The following is a 20,172-nucleotide window of genomic DNA, read 5'->3' on the forward strand; positions in this document are numbered from 1 at the left end:
TCGTGATATAAAAGAGTAGATTATAAATCAAAGAAAGAAAATAATGAAAAAAAGTTTTCAAAAAATGAAAAGAAAGAAAAAACATAATAATAAAGCAAAAAGGGTAAAAAAACCTCATAAGAGAACCACAAAAAAATAGAAAAAAACAAAAACAAATTGTTAAAATATATATAAAATAAAAAATCACAAGAACTAACAATGGCTTTATTCCTCAAGATTTGGTCAATACAACTCCCAAAAAGAGACCCAACGCTTACCAGTTTCTTATAGTTATATGAAGTTGCATAAAAAGTACAAGAAAAACACATCACTGATAGTTTATCCCTTGAGAACTCCAAGTTTTACCAACGACCCACGAATGTCGGCGACACTAAACTGATCAGGTGTTTGAATAATGTTAGAACTATCTTTGGGCCAGACATCTGAAAGCGGGTAAATTCTGTTGGCATTAAGTTGGTCGTTAGTATTACCGACGCCTTTAAGTATAACGGATTTATGAACACCACCAAGAAATCCTTCATAATCAGTGTCTCCACTTTCGCCAGTAAAAACAACCACTTTTGTTAAGTCCATGCCCCAACGGAGATATAAATACCTGAAAACATATTATTGAATGGTGAAAATTTTAAATCGTAGACTGGACCTGTCGAGCACGACCCAGCCCATTACCAGACCCATGAGGCCCGGGTGGTCCTAGAAAAGACTTGGTATATTTATAATAGACGTGTCTAGAGGTGCAAATACCGATTCCGGTTTGGGTCAACAAAAGTCAAAACCAGTTTTGGTTGGAATCACTAGAGTTTGACTCATTTGAAACCGGACTTTGACCGGTTCAGGTCGGGTTAGACCGGTTTAAAAAAATCAAAAGCGGTTTTTGTTGGAAGTATAAAAGTGCATTTTTGACCTGTTCTGTTTGGGTTTGACCGGTTTCAAAAAGTCAAAAATGGTTATTATTAGAAACAGACTGAAGAAGCTCAAAGAATAGAGTTTGACCGGGTTCAAATAGATTCAAAATTTACCCGATTTCAACCCTACGGTTCGGGTCAGTTCCTAATCGGTTCTAGCAAAACCTGTTTCTTTGTGCACCTCTAGACGGGTCAACTGTCAAGTATGGGTTAATACTTAATATATTGGAAACAAAAAATGTTGAGCATGTATACACACCTGAGGGCTTGCGAACGAGACGCTAATACTGGAATAACGTTTATTTTCCGCCCGTTTTGGCAATAAATAACGTGACAACGAAGAGCTTGGATTCTCATCATCTTCCTAAGCTCCTTTGCAGGCGGAACCTACAAGTTAAATAAGAAACATAAGCTAAACGGATAACAAGTGTACCCGTAATAAACAAACTTACCAATGCCGGATTTCGAACAATAAAAGCGTAACAATAATTAGTAGAAACCGCTTCGTCTTCCGTAACAACATGTTCTTCCTTTTTATTTTTGGCATTTTTGTCAATAACCGAAGAAGCCCATCTAACCAAAGTCTTTCTAAGCCCTTCACCGCCCCATCGGTACTCAATATGCGAATGATAATAAAGATCAAACACAAACGGGTTGTCTTCCGAATGCGAAGACGAGTAGTACAGGTCAGCACCACTGTTGCAAATAAACGGTCAAAATCAGACGGGTTTATACCGTTCGAAACCATAAACGAGTGTATTTCCGCCATCTGTAACGATGTCGCCAGTATAAACCCGACCGACCCGTCGTTTTTCTCTTTTTCTACCGCCTCGAAAACCTTCTTAACGTATTCGAAAAGGTTTTTAATATTATCAGCGTCGACCACGATTACAAAGATATGGTTTCGTCTTCTTAACGCGGGAAACTTAGCTTGATCCGATTTTTCTCCCGACACAGTTCGTGATGCGGTTTTTACGATATTACCCTTGGAATATGACAAGACCGCATTCTCTAGCTTACTCTTTCTATCTTCGGAATCGACACCGTCTAATGAAAACTTTAGATTTAGAGAGATATCCTGCATGTCTCTTAACGAGTCACTCGGTGATTCGGGCTCTGAATTTTCATCATCATCATCGCTATCGTTGTTTTTTAGCCACCCTGGGAGCCTCGGTTTGCAACTCGCGATACGCGAAAGGTAAGTTTTACAATGCTCGGTCCATGAGAATAAGTGAATGTTTCTCAGCCCGTTTGACCGGCATTTTGACCAGAGCTGCTTATCTGCCACGAGCTTTAACAAGGCGTCAGCATCGGATTCGTGGTCATGTGGACCAATGAGTAAACCGTTGTCGAGTACCTGCAAGGGTAGAATGGTCATTTTGCAGACTGAGTTAATCAACTCATGTAATGACATAAAATGAAAGAAATGATACTTACACGGTGTATATCTACAGGACCACCATTTTTTGTGGCAACCATCGGTAGCCCGTGAGCTGCAGCCTGTTCAATCAAAATTAATAAATGAGGTAGCTATTTTGACTCGTTGACTTATGAATGGGCCCACTTTTGTTATGGTTTATCTCAAACGGGTCAAATCGTTTTATTCAAAGATTTAGATTACTATAGCAATTATATTATTTCTGTAATCATCATTAACACATTTATTTATAAGAAGATAACCTCGATCAAAGTGAGTCCGAATGGCTCGATGAAAGCTGGATTGATGAAAACACCCTGCCATAAAAAGTAAAAAATATATATAAATACTTATAAGTTATAAATTTGTATTATATCTTTTAGTTTTGCAAACTTTATACCTTAGTTTTAGCTGCTAAACTGTAGATATCGGGAACTTCACTTTGTTTATGATGTTTAGGATATGCCACTTGACCATAAAGATCATACTTATCATCATTTTAATAATTGAAAGAAGCATTGAAGCACTGGTGCTTGACATCTCATCAATGTTGTCACGGTTACCCATTATTAACGTCTGTTAAGTAAAAAAATCGAAAGTTAAAATCCAATAAACAAAGTTAAGAAACCATTTAAATATAAATGTTAAAAGAAAACACATATTAGGGTTGTTTAAACATACAAGATTTGCAAGTTCTCGTAACGGACGACACTCCCCAAACGCTTTTACCAAAGTTGTGAGATTCTTTTTCGGGTCCGGCCTAGCAAGCGCAAGTATCATAGGCTTGCGTGGGTTCGTGAAGAAACGCATTATCTGCATGAAAAGTTGTATTTTATCTCGAACTGTCCGTATGTAAAAAGTTTGCTAAAAGAATAAGAGATCAAACGAGCTAAATATTGTTTTCAAATCATGTAAGTTTACATTAAAAAACGGGAAAAAAAAAAAGCGTGTGTGGATCAATCATTAAATCCAACCGGGCCTGAATCAGCCCGGCCTGTTTTGATATATTACTTAACCAACCTCGGCCCATATAGGCGGTTCCGGAGAGGCCGGACGATCTTCGGTTCCTTCGGTTTCACCATCCATGTCACCATCATGTGGAATAATATGATTAAACTCCATTCCAGGAGGAATTACCTGTCAATAACTATATTTATTAATCATGTACACATGACATTATAATAATAAAAATGGTAAAGTTTAGAACTTTTTTACAATAGTTACAACGGGTCAACTCAAAAGAAAACGGCTTTTTTAAGTTGCAGTAGAATGATGAATCTTTAGCGAACAAATATATATATATACACACATATATATAATATAGGGTAAGGATCCTAAGAGAACCCTTTGCAAATTGAGAACTTTGAGAATCATTTTGGACCACTAAAAACACCTTTAAAAAAATATTTAAAAAAATTATAAAACAAAAAATAACAAAAATTTTTAAAAAGTAAAGAAACCAAAATTCTTATATTTCATTCCTGTTTCATTAAAAAAAAGACGTCGTATTATACACATATGTATAATTTTATTTAATCTTTAGTTACGTAATATACACATATGTGCAGTATCATTTATCTTAAATTATACATGTGTATAAAAAAACATGTAAATGTACATATATGTATATATTATACATATGTGTATATAATTTAGCTAAACCGAGTTTTTTTTATGAAACCGGGATGATAAAATAAGAATTTTGTTTTTTTTTTACTTTTTTCATTTTTGTGTTTTTTTTATTTTATGATTTTTTTTTATTTTTGGGTTTTTTGTGGTCTAAAATGGTTCTCATAGTTCTCAATTTCAAAAAAGTTCTCTCATGATCTTGATCCTATATATATATATATATATATATATATATATATATATATATATATCACAAAATCTACAGTTTCCGACCCATTTATAGACGAATGGGTTAATTCCGAACCTATGAACCCATACTAAAAAACTAGTTTTGACTTTTATTACTTGACTGTGCGCGCTTTGCACATAACATTTGCAAAAAAGAAAACATGTTATGGAACTTACAACCATGCGAGGCATGAACCGTCCATAACAGCTCACGTTCCGCCTGATCCGAGCCCGAAGCTTACGTTCAAGAACCGGGTCAAACCCATTATACAACCGCCACTGTTCTTCAATTTCCTGTCGAGTACTGGTTATAACCACCTCAGATGCATCAAGAGTCAACTCTTCAGCCTCAATCCTGCGCATTATCTTATACGTATCGTTAATTTCATCTTTAGACAATCTCCCTTGTCTCAAAAGTTGTTCCAACTTATCTCGCCCTAACGAGTGACTCGTAAAGAGCATGGGCACATTTAAGGCACCAGAAAGAAGAGCAGCTGAGTCTCCAGCATCTGCATAGTGACCATGTATGGCAACGGGCCAAACGGGCCGACCACCACCAACTTGCTCACCCAAAACTTTGGACATTTGGATGATGTGGCTAAGTGCACCATCAACAAACTCAAGTACATGTGGCCATAAAAGCTCTTTAGGGATATATTTGTCTTTTGGACCGAACGGGATTCGGGTTATATACGCACCACTACTCTCGCCCATTTCATCATCTGTCAAACTGTCTGAATTATGTGGGGCCAGCATTTCAGTTGGTTCACCATAACTCCAGTCAACTTCAGGTGATGCCACTTGTCTAGTGAGTAATTCGACTCGGTAAACACCTGGCATTGAAGCTAAAGCCCGTGCAAGTTCCACAACGTACTTAACCTGGAATATGAGAATACATTTTGATCAAGCTATTGCATTTTTTTCACAAGGAATATAAGAAATACAAATTCTAAAGTATTATATTAATTATAGTAAGTGTACCTGACCACCCGTATCAGAATCACGACCAAGCTCCATATTTGAAGAAGCGTGGATCGACTCACTGGTAGACGATCTACTTTCCTCGGGTGTGATTATACTATTTCACCGATGGTTTTCTTGGATCTGTGTTCTTCCACCTACAAAATGAACAGCACCGTCAACTTACCCCTCAGAAAGGGACAGAGGGGTCCTCTTTGGGGTAACCCTCCGGTGTGAGAATAAGTATTTGTAGGAGAAGATAATAATGTGAGAGTCAGAAAATCTAGAGAGTATTGCTTAATAGCTGAATACTCTGTGATTTGCTGTGATTGTGTGTGTTACTGACTGTAACTGTCTGTGAGTGAATGTGATTGAATATGATTGAATGTGAATGAATATGTTACTGGCTGTAACTGTGTGTTGTTGGATGATCTTTTCCTTGTGGAGTTGATGCTGTATTTATAGTGCTAGGGTTTCCACTGATTGGGCTCAGCCTTGTTGGCCTCCTCCAATTGCTCTGCGCCACGTGTCCTCTGGGACACATGGTGCTTTCTCATTGGTTGTAATCACGTGGTAGCACATGTGTTATGCTGAGTTGTCCACCTTTCATTTGGCAGCTGTCAACATCAGCATATTCTTATTCCTTAAAAAGATACCTTCTGGAAGGTTGTCTGACGTGCACAATCAAGGTTGCCCTAATCCTGATTTGGATAAGGACGAGGTTGATTATGTGCATGTGTGATACGCGCCTATCCTGAGGATGCGCGAGGTCTTCTCTTTATTCTCACGCGCAGATGTTTCATGCGCAGAAGTGATATGCACGAGCATGTGATATGCGCCACGCGCGGATGCGCCACGCGCATATGTGATGCCTGAGCATCTGTGGTGCCTGGGCATATGATGCCTGAGCATGTGTGGTGCCTGGGCATATGATGCCTGAGCATATGTGATATGCGCCATGCGCATAGGTTTTGGCTTTGTGCCTTCATAATGTCTTGATTTCAAGTCACTTGTCTGTATCTTTGTGGGTTGACCCGCCTCGCTCGGTGTTGAGGCGGGTACATACCTCTTCAAGCCCCCCCAGTCTAATGTGTGTCATGTCTCGCGCGAGCGAGGCAAGATAGATGTTAGACTTAACAGTTTGCTCTTTTAGTAGGGGTTTGTCTTTTTCTTCTTATTACTCGTCATTGCGCGAAATTCTATCCTTTTAGTTGAAAACGAATCGTCCTTGTACGTGGTTGGTTGTTGCTGACATGGGTCAGTGATGGAGACGTGTCAGACCTTTCGTGTGCTCGAGGTGCTACAGTTGCCTTTCGTGTCCCCTCACATAGTGTCAGGAACACGTGTCGCGCTCGCATTGGTCATTCCTGCGAGTGGTGGCGCGTGAACTCTGGCAACAGCTGTATTATTTCTTTTCGTGTCCCCTCATACAGTGTGATTGACACGTGTCGCGCTTCCGTTGGCTTACACCTGCGAGTGGGGGCGCGTGAAGTCCGATCAGCACCCGATTTTCTCTCTCTTGGGCCTATAAAAGCCTGCCCTTAGAGTTTTTTTATCCTTCATCTTCTTGTGTATTTTTCTTTCTTTGTCTTCTGATTACCTTTGTTCTGCTTCCCAAATATCTGTTATTCAGGAGCAACCCTTGTTCGTTGTCACAGTTGTATGTCTGATAGCTCAGACAACACAATCTCCCCCATCCATTGCCGTAAAAAATCGTTAGTAATGTCTACATTGAAGAAGACCGGCAAGGGGAAGAAGGCTGCTGAGGTCTCATCGGAGGAGGTAGGGAGGACCAAGGCCGTGAAGAGGTGGAATGAAATCCCCTGCAAATTGAGGCAGGCTGATCTTGACAGCCTTATCGCCTCTCAGGGTTTCCTCCCTGTGTTTGGCTGCATGTTGCCTGCGGCCGGCCAAACGGCGGCGGACCCGCCTGCCGGCTATATATCCCTATATAGCCATTTTTTCACCCACTGCAACCTTCGTCTCCCGATGACAAGGTTTGTGGGTGCACTGCTTAAGTTCTATGGGATTCATATATCCCAAGTCCATCCGTTTGGACTTGTGCGCATGACTCACTTTGAGTTCATGTGCAAATCCCAGCGCGAGGAGCCCACCCCTCGGCGCTTTCAGTATTTTTACAAGCCCAAGATCCAAGATTCTTGGTTCTCATTTGTTCCTCGCAGTCAGAAGGTGAAGTGCTCCACTGTTTCATTCAAGAGCCTTCATGACTGGTCTGAGAGGTTCTTTTACACAAGGGCTGGTGTGATCCCCATCCGTATGACCATGCGCGCGATATCTTCTGCGCCTGCGGATGTGGGTGTCCTCAAGAACCCAACTGGCGCCTGGGTTAATAAGCTGACCGCCGAACCATCCCCCGCCAAGAACATTTGTGAGGAGGCGCTGGTGGGGGTTGGTATGAGCAAGAGGTGGGCGGACAGCGCGCTCGAGCCCGTTATCCAAGTCGACGGGTTGTGTAAGTTATTCTCATCGCTTTACTTCTGCGCGAATATAATTCTTTTTGCTGATATCATTTGACTTGTTTTGTGCAGTCACCAAGGAGTATATCCATGCCGCCTATGATGAGCACATGGAGGGTGGATCCGTCGCGCTCGGCGCTGGGGAAGTTGGTTTCCCTGATCGCTTTGATGACATGTTCATCCCTGTTGATCTGGGATTTGTCTTCGATAGCGATGCGCCTGGTAAGCCTTTGTAGTTATGCATTTTCCCTTATAATACCAAATTTTGCTAACACTTCTGTTGTGTGTATTGTAGATGCGCTCGAAAACTACGAGCTGGAGCTCGCGGAAGAGGAGGAGGAGCCGCCCCAACTAAAGCGTAAAGCTAAGGGGAAAACTGGCGCAGGGGCCAGTAAGAAGCAGAAGAAGGATGATGCCCCTGTTGTTCAGGATCCTCCTACTAAGGCGGGGGGATTTGGGAAAACCCAGGAGTTTACCACCAGGGTTTCCTTGGCTTCCCTGCCTCAAAAAGTGGGCAGACCTCCTGTCCACTTGAGATATGGTGGCGCTACCTCCTCCCTTCTCGCGGCGGAAAAGGGAAGTGGTGTTGCGCCTTCGACAGGTATATTTTGCTTATCCTTTGCTTATCTTTTATGGTTCTATGAGCGCGATTCTGATAGAATTACTAATGAATCTTTGCTCACTCAAATTTTTGTAGAGCCGGCGACAGCGCAACAAGATGCCGAGGCTGCACCGGAGGTCGCTTCGAAGTCCCCCGTTTTACCCTCAAAGAAGAGTAGAATGGACTTCATGGCGATGTTCGCTTCGCGAACGGAGTTGCGCCAAGGTACGTATTTCGCTCTTTTTTTTCTGACTTTCTTTTAGATCAAGTCATGAACCATTTCTTTTTGTTGATGTTTTCATAGAAGCTGTAGCTGGCGTACAAGCTTCTGGCGGCACTCCTGGCGCCGGCGCCAGCGCCGCTGGCTCTGCTCCTGCTCCTGCAAGCGATGAATCTCCCTTTATTGGGATTACTAAGGAGCAGGAGGCCGTTTTGCGCGCCGACCTGGCGGCGTCGAGACCTCCCTCACCTCCTCCTGCGCACAGCCCTCCTCGCGAGACTGATTTTGACTCTAGGTCGCAGGAGAAGAGGCCTATTTCAGAGGAGGATGAGGAGATTCATGCTGAAGACTCCTACGGCGCCCGCGCCAGCCCTGCAGCGCCACGAGGTTTCGCGGCGGGGCCTTCGCGTGTGGCTGGCGCTGACTTTTCTGCTTCATCCCCGCAGGTATAGGTTGTTTTTTGCTCCGCTGCGCGGACTTCCATCTTAATGTTTTGATGACTTAGATAATTTCTTTGTTTTTGCAGGAAGCCGATCACACTTACCGCCCGAGATGGAATATTACTGAAGACAGCACCTTTCAGTCCATGGGTGTGTGTGCGGAATTCTGGGCTCATGCTGTGCCTCCATCTGAAAGGAGGTTCCAGGAGGACCGCGCTCGCGACGACCTGCTCAACGATCATATGTTTGCTGGGTCGGCCTTCATTGCTGCCTCCCAAGAGCTTCGGTCTGATTACGTTAAAGTACGTGATGCTCTTGCGGAAGCCAAGCAAGAGGCTAAGGTGTCTGCTTGGCATCTTTCTGATGCTCGCGAAAGAGCTGAGAAGCTCCAAGCAGAGCTCAGTGTTATCCGAGCCAGTGCCAACAGCGCCTTCGTGAAGCGCGGGCATGAGCTTCAGGCGGCGCGGGAGAAGCTGCAGGCGGCTGAGGCGGACGCGGCCAAGTACTCGCGCCGAGCGCGCGACTTGGAGCTGGAGGCGGAGGCGCGTGACCAAGCTCTTGTCCAGTCTATCACTGAAAAATCATCACTGGAGAGTGAGGTTGCGCGCCTGAAGAGGGAGCTGGCGGCCTCGCAGACCGATAAAGATGAAGCCCTGGCGACGGCAGCGTCTAGCCAGGAGGCACTTGATGCTGCGCGGGCGGAAAAAGAAGAAATCTTGGCGGCAGCAGCGTCCGACAAAGAGGAGCTGAAAAAGACTAAGGAAACTGTTGAGTTATTAAACTCTCAGGTTCCTGCCCTCGAGACGTCTGTTGCTGGCCTCGCGCAGGATCGCCACTGGCTCATCTCACAGGGCATGACTGGTTGCGCTTTCGCGATGAAATACTCAGACGAGTTTCAGGCCCTTGTGATGGACTGCAACGGCTGCCGCGCGCTTGGTGGGGCGAGCTGAAGGGTTTACGGATGGCTATGAATATGGCATGTTGAAGAAGAACCCATCCGAGTACCCTTATCAGAGCTCCGCTGCCTGCGCGGAGATGGCCGCGATGGGGGAGAAGTATATGAATACTCCCATTCCCATCCTTGCGCAGGTATTTTAACCTTAATGAGATTATCTTGACTTATTTTCTAAGTCTTTTTGTACTCATATTTTCGCTTATGATTTGCAGATATCCGCGCTTGCTGACCAGCCCGATCTCGTCGCGCTAAAGAAATTACTTGACGAGTGCGAGGGGGCTGGCGGCGGCGATGATGGCGCGGCGAATGCTGGCGTTGCTAGCGGCTCTGGCGTGGCCAAAGGATCCGCTCCTGACACTGTCGTGATAGAAGACTCCATTCAAGACGAAGAACTTGACTATGGTCAATTTGGAGATGACGAGTAGCAGGCTGCGCCAGATGCCGAGGGCGATGATGAGGATGATGAAGAGGCTGATGTCAACGTGGAGACTTGAGAAGCCCTTCATGTTTTTTATTTTTATTTGTAGTTTGTATCTCATCTTGTAAACTTGTAAATTTCAATGCTTTTGAATGAAATTCTGTTTTTTCCCTTCTTCGCATCTTGCGCATTCCTATTCATCTCTTTATATCGCATGTTTGCTTGTTGAATATAAGATATGCTTGCACGTTGGAATAAGAACAAGGTTGTAAGGAATTTATTATACTTAACCCTTGCCATATTGTAAGTGATTTTGCCATATCTTGATTATGTTGACACGTGTCTTGGCGCTTTCATTATTCCTCTTTTGCGCGACGTTATCGCGCGTTTATGGAATTATGAGTTTTTTAGCCTTTACGCGTCAATGTGTTACTCAGATATCCACTACAATTTCATGCGCGACCCCAACCTGAGACCTTAACAACTATGTTTTGGCATTTTGCTTAGCCTTAGTTGTGTTTAAGTGTTTTATGGTCAGGCTGCGCAGCATGTAAGATGGATGTTGTGAGTGATTTGAGCTAAGGCTCACATTATTGGGCTAAGGCCCTGGCGTTTTAGAGTTAAGACTCATTAACGCGTTTGAGCTTGAAGCTCGCGCATGTATGTTTTACTTCGTTTTATTTCGTTTTGATGTCAATACCATGTTGTCATATTGCTCAAAATTAATAAAGAGAAGTGTGAAACATGTATGCAAAAGGTAATAGAATTGGGCTAAGGCCCTGACGTTTTAGAGTTAAGACTCGTTAACGCGTTTGAGCTTGAAGCTCGCGCATGTATGTTTTACTTCGTTTTTATTTCGTTTTGATGTCAATACTATGTTGTCATATTGCTCAAAACTAACAAAGGGAAATGTGAAACATGTATGCAAAAGGTAATAGAATCCACATTAAGAGTAGATAGCGCGTATCATTATTCATAATGGCTTATTAAGCCTTGACTACAAACTTGACAATTTTTACATGAAACATTTTCTAAGCTGTGCCGCGTTCCATGCGCGCGGGATCTTCTTTCAATTCAAATCTTTTAAGGCGTATGCGCCTTTTCCCAATTCTTCCAAGACTTGATATGGTCCCTCCCAATTGGGGGACTATTTTCTCGGGGGTATCGCGCGGCTAGCTTCATTGTTTCGAAGGACAAAATCATTTTTCTTAAAGTGGCATTCTTTCACGCGCTGGTTGTAATATTTTTCCCGCTTTTTCTTGTACTTGGCTTCACTGATGATAGCCGCCTCTCTGCGCCCTTCAAGTAAGTTGAGATCCAACCTCCTTTCGCGCTCGTTGTCAATCTTGTTCATCATGAGCACTCTATGGGATGGGCATCCAATTTCTGCTGGAATCATTGCCTCTGTTCCATAGGTTAGGCTGAACGGGGATTCGCCATTACTGGTTTTGCTTAATGTCCTGTGTGCCCACAGGACATTAGGTAGCTCTTCGAACCAAGAATGGGATTCTCCCTCCAACCTTTTCTTCAGCCCATTTAACAAACTTTGGTTCGCGTGTTCCACTTGTCAATTCCCCTGAGGGTGATAAACTGAAGTGAAAATTTGGTTGATGCGCAATTCCTTGAGCCAGCTGGATATCTTCTTGTCAGTGAATTGCTTGCCATTATCGCTCACAATTTCCATGGGCAAGCCAAAACGGCATATGATGTGGCTCCAGATAAACTGCTTCATCACTTCGGCTGTGATTTTTGCTAGTGGCTTGGCTTCAACCCATTTTGTGAAATAGTCTACTGCCACTACCAAAAATTTTACTCGCCCAGGCGCTTGCGGTAGGGGACCCACAATATCGATTGCCCATTTATGGAAAGGCCATGCGGAGGTCACCGGAATCAAGTTGTTCTTTGGCCGCATGGTGTTTGGCGCGTAGCTCTGACATGCTTTGCATTTTTGGATCTCTTTTAAAGCGTCCAAGTACATGCCTGGCCAATAGTAGCCTGCGCTCATTGCCTTGGCAACCACCATGCGCGGGCCAGCATGAATTCCACAGATTCCTTCGTGTATCTCTCTGATCACATAGCTTGCTTCCTCAGCATCTAGGCATTTCATGAGCGGCCCAAGATAAGAGCGTCGATATAATGTACCATCAAGCAGTTCATAGTTCTGCGCCTTGTGTCTTATCTTCCTCGCTTGTGCGCGATCATCTGGTACCTTCCCCTCATTCAAGAATTCCATTATTGGAGTTATCCATGATGACGGGGTTGTATGAGTTACCAGGACAGACTTCGCTACCACCGACGGGTTGCTCATTACTTCTACCCTGACATCTTTGCCAAAGTGATCAAAACTGGTTGATGCCATCTTACTCAGCGCGTCTGCAGATTTGTTTTCACTGCGCGGAATATGAATGATTCTGAAGCTGTCAAATTGCTCGATGAGCTTTTTCGCCTGCTCTAGATATAGAGGCATGGTGTTCTCCTTGGCATCATAAAGGCCATTGACCTGTGCTGCTACCAAGTATGAATCAACATGGGCCTCTAGCTTTTTAACTCCGAATTTTTGCGCGATGCGCAGGCCAGCCAGCAGGGCTTCATACTCAGCCTCATTGTTGGTGCTCTTGAAGTCCAACCTGATGGCGTAAGTATATTCATGATTCTCTGGATCCACCAGTTTGAGGCCTGCGCCGGACCCTTCATTGTTTGAAGCTCCGTCAGTGAACAATCTCCAAACATTTTCTTCATCATTGGCTCGCGGAGGGTCTACCTCGCGCTGAGCCTCTTCAATTTTTCCTTCGGGGACTTCTGTAATGAAATCAGCCAAGACTTGTCCCTTTATTGCTGGACGTGGCTTATAGGAGATCGTGTGCTCTCCTAATTCCAGCGCCCACTTTGTCAGCCTTCCTGAGAGCGCGGGGCGCCGCAAGACTTGCTGGATGTTGTAACCAGTCAGAACTTCAATGGGATGACCATTGAAATATCTATGAAGCTTGCGCGACGCGTGTGTTAGTGATAAGACTAACTTTTCCATGATGGAGTAGCGCGTCTCAGGATCTGTCAGCACCCGACTCACATAGTATATTGGCGTTTGGATTCCCTTGCGATCCACCAATAATACTGCGCCGATGGCGCGCTCTCCTGCTGATAGGTATAGTGTCAAAGTTTCACCAGGAAGTGGAGCTGTGAGCGCGGGAAGATTCATCAAACATTCTTTAATCTCACTGAAAGCTTGCTCGGCCTCAGGAGTCCATTTGAACTGGCTTTTCTTTAAGCAGTTTCTCAATGTATTGACAAATGGGGTAGATTTGCTTGCATGGTTCGCTAGGAACCTGTTGATTGAAACCAATCTACCATTGAGCTTCTGAACTTCTTTCATGGTGGATGGCGAGGGCATGTCAAGGATGGCCTCCACCTTCTCAGGGTTCACCTTAAAACCATCCTTGGTGACCATTACACCTAGAAATTTTCCCTCTTCCACGCCGAAAGCGCATTTGCTCGGATTGAGCTTCATGTTAACTTCCTTTAGGCGCCCAAGGGTTTCTTCGATGTCTTTGAGCATTTGCTTTTCCTCCCTGCTCTTGATCACCAAATCATCCACATAGACTTCTAGGTTTCTTCCGATTTGCTCGCTGAAAACGGCATCCATAAGTCTTTGGTAGGTGGCGCCCGCATTCTTCAAACCAAAGGGCATTTTTGTGTAGCAAAAAACACCTTGTCGGTTCTAAATGCGGTCTTGTCCTCATCTTGTGGTGCCATTTGAATCTGGTGATAACCTTTGTAGGCATCCAGAAAACATTTTAGCTTGAATGGCGCCACGGAGTCCACCTTTGCATCGATGTTTGGTAGGGGGTAACAATCCTTTGGGCACGCTTTGTTGAGGTCCTTGAAGTCAATGCACATCCTCCACGACCCGTTACTTTTCTATACCATCACGGGATTGGCTACCCACGTCTGGTATCGTATCGGGCGGATGATGTTTGCGCGCAGTAGATCCTCAACCTGCTCATTCATGGCCCTCGACTTTTCATCGCCCATGACTCTCTTCTTTTGAGCAATTGGCTCTACAGACTTGAAGGTGTTGAGAGAATGCTGCGCCAGGTCTCGCGGAACCCCAGTCATATCAGAGTGTTGTCACGCGAAGACCGACATATATGCTGTGAGCAATCTTTTCATTCTCACCCTCGTGTCGTCTGATATCGTAGCGCCAATTGTGATTTTTTGCTCCGGGAATTTCTGGTTGCGAATCCATTCCTCTGGCGCATTTTCTGCCATTGGAATTTTTATTCTCCCCTCCCGCGGAGTACTTGTCACTGCGCACAAATGATCCCGGTATACAAAAGTTACACCTGTTGGTGTTGGGAACCCCAACGCGCCGTGCGCTGGCGACGGTATGGCGTTAAATTGGGCAATCGTTCCCCTACCCAAGATCATATTGTGGCAAGAAGTGGTGGGCAAGACCAAGAAGTTGACAACTTCGGCTCGCTTGTGTTTCTCATCCCCCATGGTTAGTTCAAATTGTATTTGACCTAGGGGATGAATGATTTCATTGGAAACACCAGAGATCGGTGCATTCACAATTTCAAGCCTTGCTTGGTCTGCCGAATCCAGTTTCCTGAAACATTGCTCATACATTATGTCTGATTCGCTGCCAGTGTCCACCAGGAATTTTGACACTTCGTAATGAGCAATGTGTGTAGTGATAACAAGAGGACTGCTGATGGAAGGGCCTCCCCTGATTCTTGGGAAGATTACTTGTTGCTCGCGCCAATCTCCTTGTATTTGCGCGCTTCTCTTTCTTGATGTTTGCCCTTGCCTTCCTCCCTCGGCTACACAGATTCTTTTGTACTTTTTGCTGGCAGAGGCTCCTTCTGGTTGTTCATTTTCTGGTCTTGAGTTTTTTACCAGGTGAGCCAGCTTGCCTGATTTCACGTCCTTTTCAATTGCATCCTTCAAGTGGTGGCATGCATCAGTGTTGTGTCCTGTGGACTTGTGAAACTCACAGTACTTGCCACTGTCTGATGGTCCCTTGTAGTGTAGTGGCTTGGGGCTTTTGAATTGGACATTCTCAGTGCTTAACACCTGTGAAGGCGTTTTAGTGAGGGGAGTCCATATTCTTGGCAGAGGTCTGTTAGGATCTCTGCCGCCCTCCCTCTTGTCACCCTCCCCGCGATTACGAACATCTTTTTGGGGCTGGGGTGAGCTTGGTTGCGCCTGCTTTTCTGCGGAAGAAAAACTGGTTGGTTGCAACCTGGACCACACAGAATTCTGTTTGCCCCTCTTTTCTTTGCTGCGCGGTGACTCAGCTTGATGTGCTCTTTCTCTTGCCCTATCTTGGGCAATTTGTTTTTCATTTCTCGCGAAAACTCGCGATGCTTCCATTAACTTGGCCCACGTGGTGGGCATGCCATCTCTGCTTACGAGAGCTCGGCGGAGTTGATCACTGCGCGCGCCTTGTATAAAGGCCACGCGCAATAGTTGCTCAGTGATCCCTCCGATTGCCAGAGACTCCTGATTGAAACGAGTGATGTAGTCTTCAATCGTTTCATCATTCCTGCGCACGCAGTGCATGATGTCATCAGGGTCGCGCGTGTGTCTGCGCTGCTGTACGAAGTGGGCTTGGAACTTTTCCAATAGTTCCTCGAACCCATCGATTTGCCCAGTCGGCAAGCTCTCGAACCAGACACGCACCGCGCCCGTGAGGCAGCGAGCAAACATGTGACACCATGTTGGCATTGTCCAGCTCTCCAGGTTTCCCGTGTTGTAAAAACCTTGCAAGAAATCATCTGGATCTGTTGTGCCGTCATATTTGCCCAAACCACTTGGCATCTTTGTTTTGTGCTGGATGGGAGCCTTCGCGATGCGCTCAGTGAACTTTGAATGTTTCACCAAGATGGCTGGTCTGTACGGTGTGGTTACGTCCACTTGCCCTCTAACTGGGGGGCTATACGGCATGTGCAGATCCAGATCGGCTCTGGCTCCAGGCGCCATGTTCACAGGCGCGCGGAGCTGTGAGCCTCCTGCATGAGTATCTCGCGTCTTCCTCATGCTATGCACTTCTTCATCACTGAACTCAGTGTGTGCAGTGTGAACAGAATGTCCTTCTTCCGGCGCGCGCGGCCTTTTTGTTCCATGAACAGTTTGCTTATCAAACGCTTGCCTTTGTGTTAAGTCGGCTAGCTTTTTCTGTTTGACCATCTCATTGTACTTGTCCATTAGACGCCGCTGCTCGTTTATGAGCCATTCTTTAGGATCATTTGTTTCATCTTCTGGACCCATTGGTCCTTTTTGTTTCGCGCCGGCAAGATTTTGTAACGTGAGATCGTCTGGAGGAGTTTCAGTCTGGCCGTGAGGAGTTGTGATGAAGGGACGGTTACTGGTGGTGCGCGTAGAATCACGCGGCCCCCTCAGAAACTGCTGTCCCTCGTTAACATCCTCACGTTCAATATCCTCCAGAACTTGATCAACGTTATGAACGCCAGAAACCATGGTGATTTTTTTTTTTTTTTTTTATATATAGATCTGATGAGATCTGATTGCCGTTGTAACAGTGGATGGCGCCAATGAAGAAGCGTGGATCGACTCACTGGTAGACGATCTACTTTCCTCGGGTGTGATTATACTATTTCACCGATGGTTTTCTTGGATCTGTGTTCTTCCACCTACAAAATGAACAGCACCGTCAACTTACCCCTTAGAAAGGGACAGAGGGGTCCTCTTTGGGGTAACCCTCCGGTGTGAGAATAAGTATTTGTAGGAGAAGATAATAATGTGAGAGTCAGGAAATCTAGAGAGTATTGCTTAATAGCTGAATACTCTGTGATTTGCTGTGATTGTGTGTGTTACTGACTGTAACTGTCTGTGAGTGAATGTGATTGAATATGATTGAATGTGAATGAATATGTTACTGGCTGTAACTGTGTGTTGTTGGATGATCTTTTCCTTGTGGAGTTGATGTTGTATTTATAGTGCTAGGGTTTCCACTGATTGGGCTCAGCCTTGTTGGCCTCCTCCAATTGCTCTGCGCCACATGTCCTCTGGGACACCTTGTGCTTTCTCATTGGTTGTAATCACGTGGTAGCACATGTGTTATGCTGAGTTGTCCACCTTTCATTTGGCAGCTGTCAACATCAGCATATTCTTATTCCTTAAAAAGATACCTTCTGGAAGGTTGTCTGACGTGCACAATCAAGGTTACCCTAATCCTGATTTGGATAAGGACGAGGTTGATTATGTGCATGTGTGATACGCGCCTATCCTGAGGATGCGCGAGGTCTTCTCTTTATTCTCACGCGCAGATGTTTCATGCGCAGACGTGATATGCACGAGCATGTGATATGCGCCACGCGCGGATGCGCCACGCGCATATGTGATGCCTGAGCATCTGTGGTGCCTGGGCATATGATGCCTGAGCATGTGTGGTGCCTGGGCATATGATGCCTGAGCATATGTGATATGCGCCATGCGCATAGGTTTTGGCTTTGTGCCTTCATAATGTCTTGATTTCAAGTCACTTGTCTGTATCTTTGTGGGTTGACCCGCCTCGCTCGGTGTTGAGGCGGGTACATACCTCTTCAATATTTTCACCACGTATTAAACCGTGAAGACTGCAATAAATTTAGTAACAATGTTACGCTAATTACTCAAAAATATCTTATCTAAATAACATAAGTAACACTATTAGGAATCTACAACGGTTATAAATACAGAATTCACGTGAAACTTTATTTAGATATATTCGATTGTCATGTAGCGATGCTAGTAAGAACAAGATTTTAAAAGTGTACAAGTGTCTTTAATGATCATCGTGCTGTGTCTTAATGCGGTCAGATTCTTTAGGTCTAGCCGTTTATCAAGATGGGTCCCACCGAATTAGTTAAATTAACAGCATTCATGTTTTACGCGTTATTTGACCAATTTGCATGATAGATTGTGATTTAGATTGTTATTACTTATTAGTATCAACTACGCATGCATATTAATGTTAAACAGAAGATATAACTTACCTTATTAACACAAGGTACAATTTTTTCCCCTTTTGTTGATTAGCCCACGCTTCCATTGCATCTAACGAGCTAATTCTAGGCAACCGACCTTTGTGGTTATCACCATGAGCAGATACATCACTGACAGTATCTCCTTTTTCACCCTCAGATAAGTCTTCTGACATATCAGCAACAGCTTCCCTTCGACCCAGTTCACGCTCAAGCCGGCGCTTATTCATTCTTTGAGTCACCTCACTCTCAAGCTACCAAAAAACAAACTAAGAAAATTAACCATCCATAATATTTTGATTGTATATTGTGATTTCGGAGCACTTAAGGTAGGATACATATGTATGATGATTACATTTACATTAGCAATCAAACACACGAAACGAAACGTATACGTTCATTAAAGAGTTAAAGACACTGTCTTTGATTACAGTACTTGTTAATTTGAAGATGAACATGAATTTATACTTCATATCTATATTTTAGGAATTATGAAAGTCAATTATGACAACTAAAAATGTCATATTGGTCAAAGATTCTTCATAAAACCCAACCCAGTGTTGTAAAAATCGGTACTAGTCGCCGATTAGTAGGTAATCAGTAAGCGACCAATTCGATTTCAACTAATCGAACCCAATAATCGAAAGTCGGTCAAAGCCGGTCCAAATCAGTCAAAATCTGTCAATATCGGTAAAAAAATTTTGAAGTGTTTAAAAATTTATACTTACTAATCCAATCTGATTAATAAGCTTGAAAACTATATTTAAAATTCCAAATTTTTTTGTATATTTATATCTATTTTTGAAACCTACATACAAAACATTCCAATTCAATTAATCCATATTAACTGCTAGTCAGTATCCCTACGCCGGACTAGCACCTAGGAACTTCTACAACAATGATAAATTCTCAGAGATTTCATATAAATGATTATCAATCAGCTAAAGTAAAGAGTGCATAAACCAGATTCCAAATCCTCCAACACATATTCTCAAGCCTAGTGTTCCTCTCCTGAGGATTCCTCGTCGCCTGCGCCTGTATACACGCATACTTTTTCAACTTAAACGAACAATAACAAAAACATAGCTATAGACAGATACAGTGGATTAGGCGTGTGCACAAAACTGAAACAAAAACCCGACGGTTTGGTTTTATGTTTTTACTTTTTATTTGAAGTATTCATAAGAATTTAATAAATTTGTAACTCAAATATTTTAGCCTAAATGTATAATAATCAATTAATAATTAACAAAATATTAAAGCGCATATTCATTATTTTGGGCCAAAGAAAAAAACAATTGCCAAAAAAATTTAAGCTCAAATGCAAAACCTAGATTGAACAGTTTTCAAAATTTCAAAAGTTTCGATTTTTGGTTCGTTTTAGCCCAAAATCAACCCAAACCGACCATACACACCCCTAATGTATACAGGTATAGTACCAAACCGGTACAAATATTCATTTTAAGTGGTGCTAGTACCAATCTGTACCGATCCAAAAAAATCGGTACGGCATTCATTATCCATAAAGCACCAATCTCATCTCAATACACTAGGGATGAGCATTCTTTTACCGAATAGAATACCGTACCAAACCAATACCAGCCAAACAAATTATCGGTACATGTACCGAAACTCATTTTTAATGTTTTCGGTACCAGTTCTAAATTCATTTCTCTATTTTTAATGGCACGGGTACCGTCAAATGAAAAAAATATGTGTACAGCGTTCAGTATATTCGGTTCAGTACAGATCTCATCCCCGGTAGTTTTGTATATAGATATACAAAACTATATTAATATTAATATAACAAATGAAGTGATAATTAAAAACTGACTCACTTTCACCCATGACCGATGAAGATCAGTTTCATCAAATCCAATTACGTTATCAACGAAGTAACGAGTCGGACTGAAGCGTCCTCGTTCGCGAAGTATTAG

The 20,172-nt window shown here is 43.5% G+C and overlaps 1 pseudogene across 1 annotated transcript; it reads right to left on the reverse strand.

The window, feature by feature from the left end:
- Positions 1-167: 167 nt before the first annotated feature.
- LOC143632366 (putative sucrose-phosphate synthase 1) lies at positions 168-18,806 on the reverse strand (annotated as a pseudogene). The gene is made up of 12 exons (XR_013153503.1): positions 18,248-18,806; positions 17,819-17,848; positions 5,161-5,194; positions 4,357-5,058; positions 3,343-3,459; positions 3,004-3,135; positions 2,723-2,898; positions 2,586-2,639; positions 2,343-2,405; positions 1,358-2,262; positions 1,165-1,292; positions 168-595 (listed from the first exon to the last, which is right to left on the reverse strand). The product of XR_013153503.1 is annotated as a putative sucrose-phosphate synthase 1 (transcript).
- Between the last annotated feature and the right edge of the window lie 1,366 nt (positions 18,807-20,172).

This window comes from Bidens hawaiensis, unplaced genomic scaffold (assembly GCF_021521415.1).
Source record: "Bidens hawaiensis isolate Kalapana, Puna unplaced genomic scaffold, B.hawaiensis_p1.1 tig00006387_1, whole genome shotgun sequence".
NCBI lineage: Eukaryota > Viridiplantae > Streptophyta > Magnoliopsida > Asterales > Asteraceae > Bidens > Bidens hawaiensis.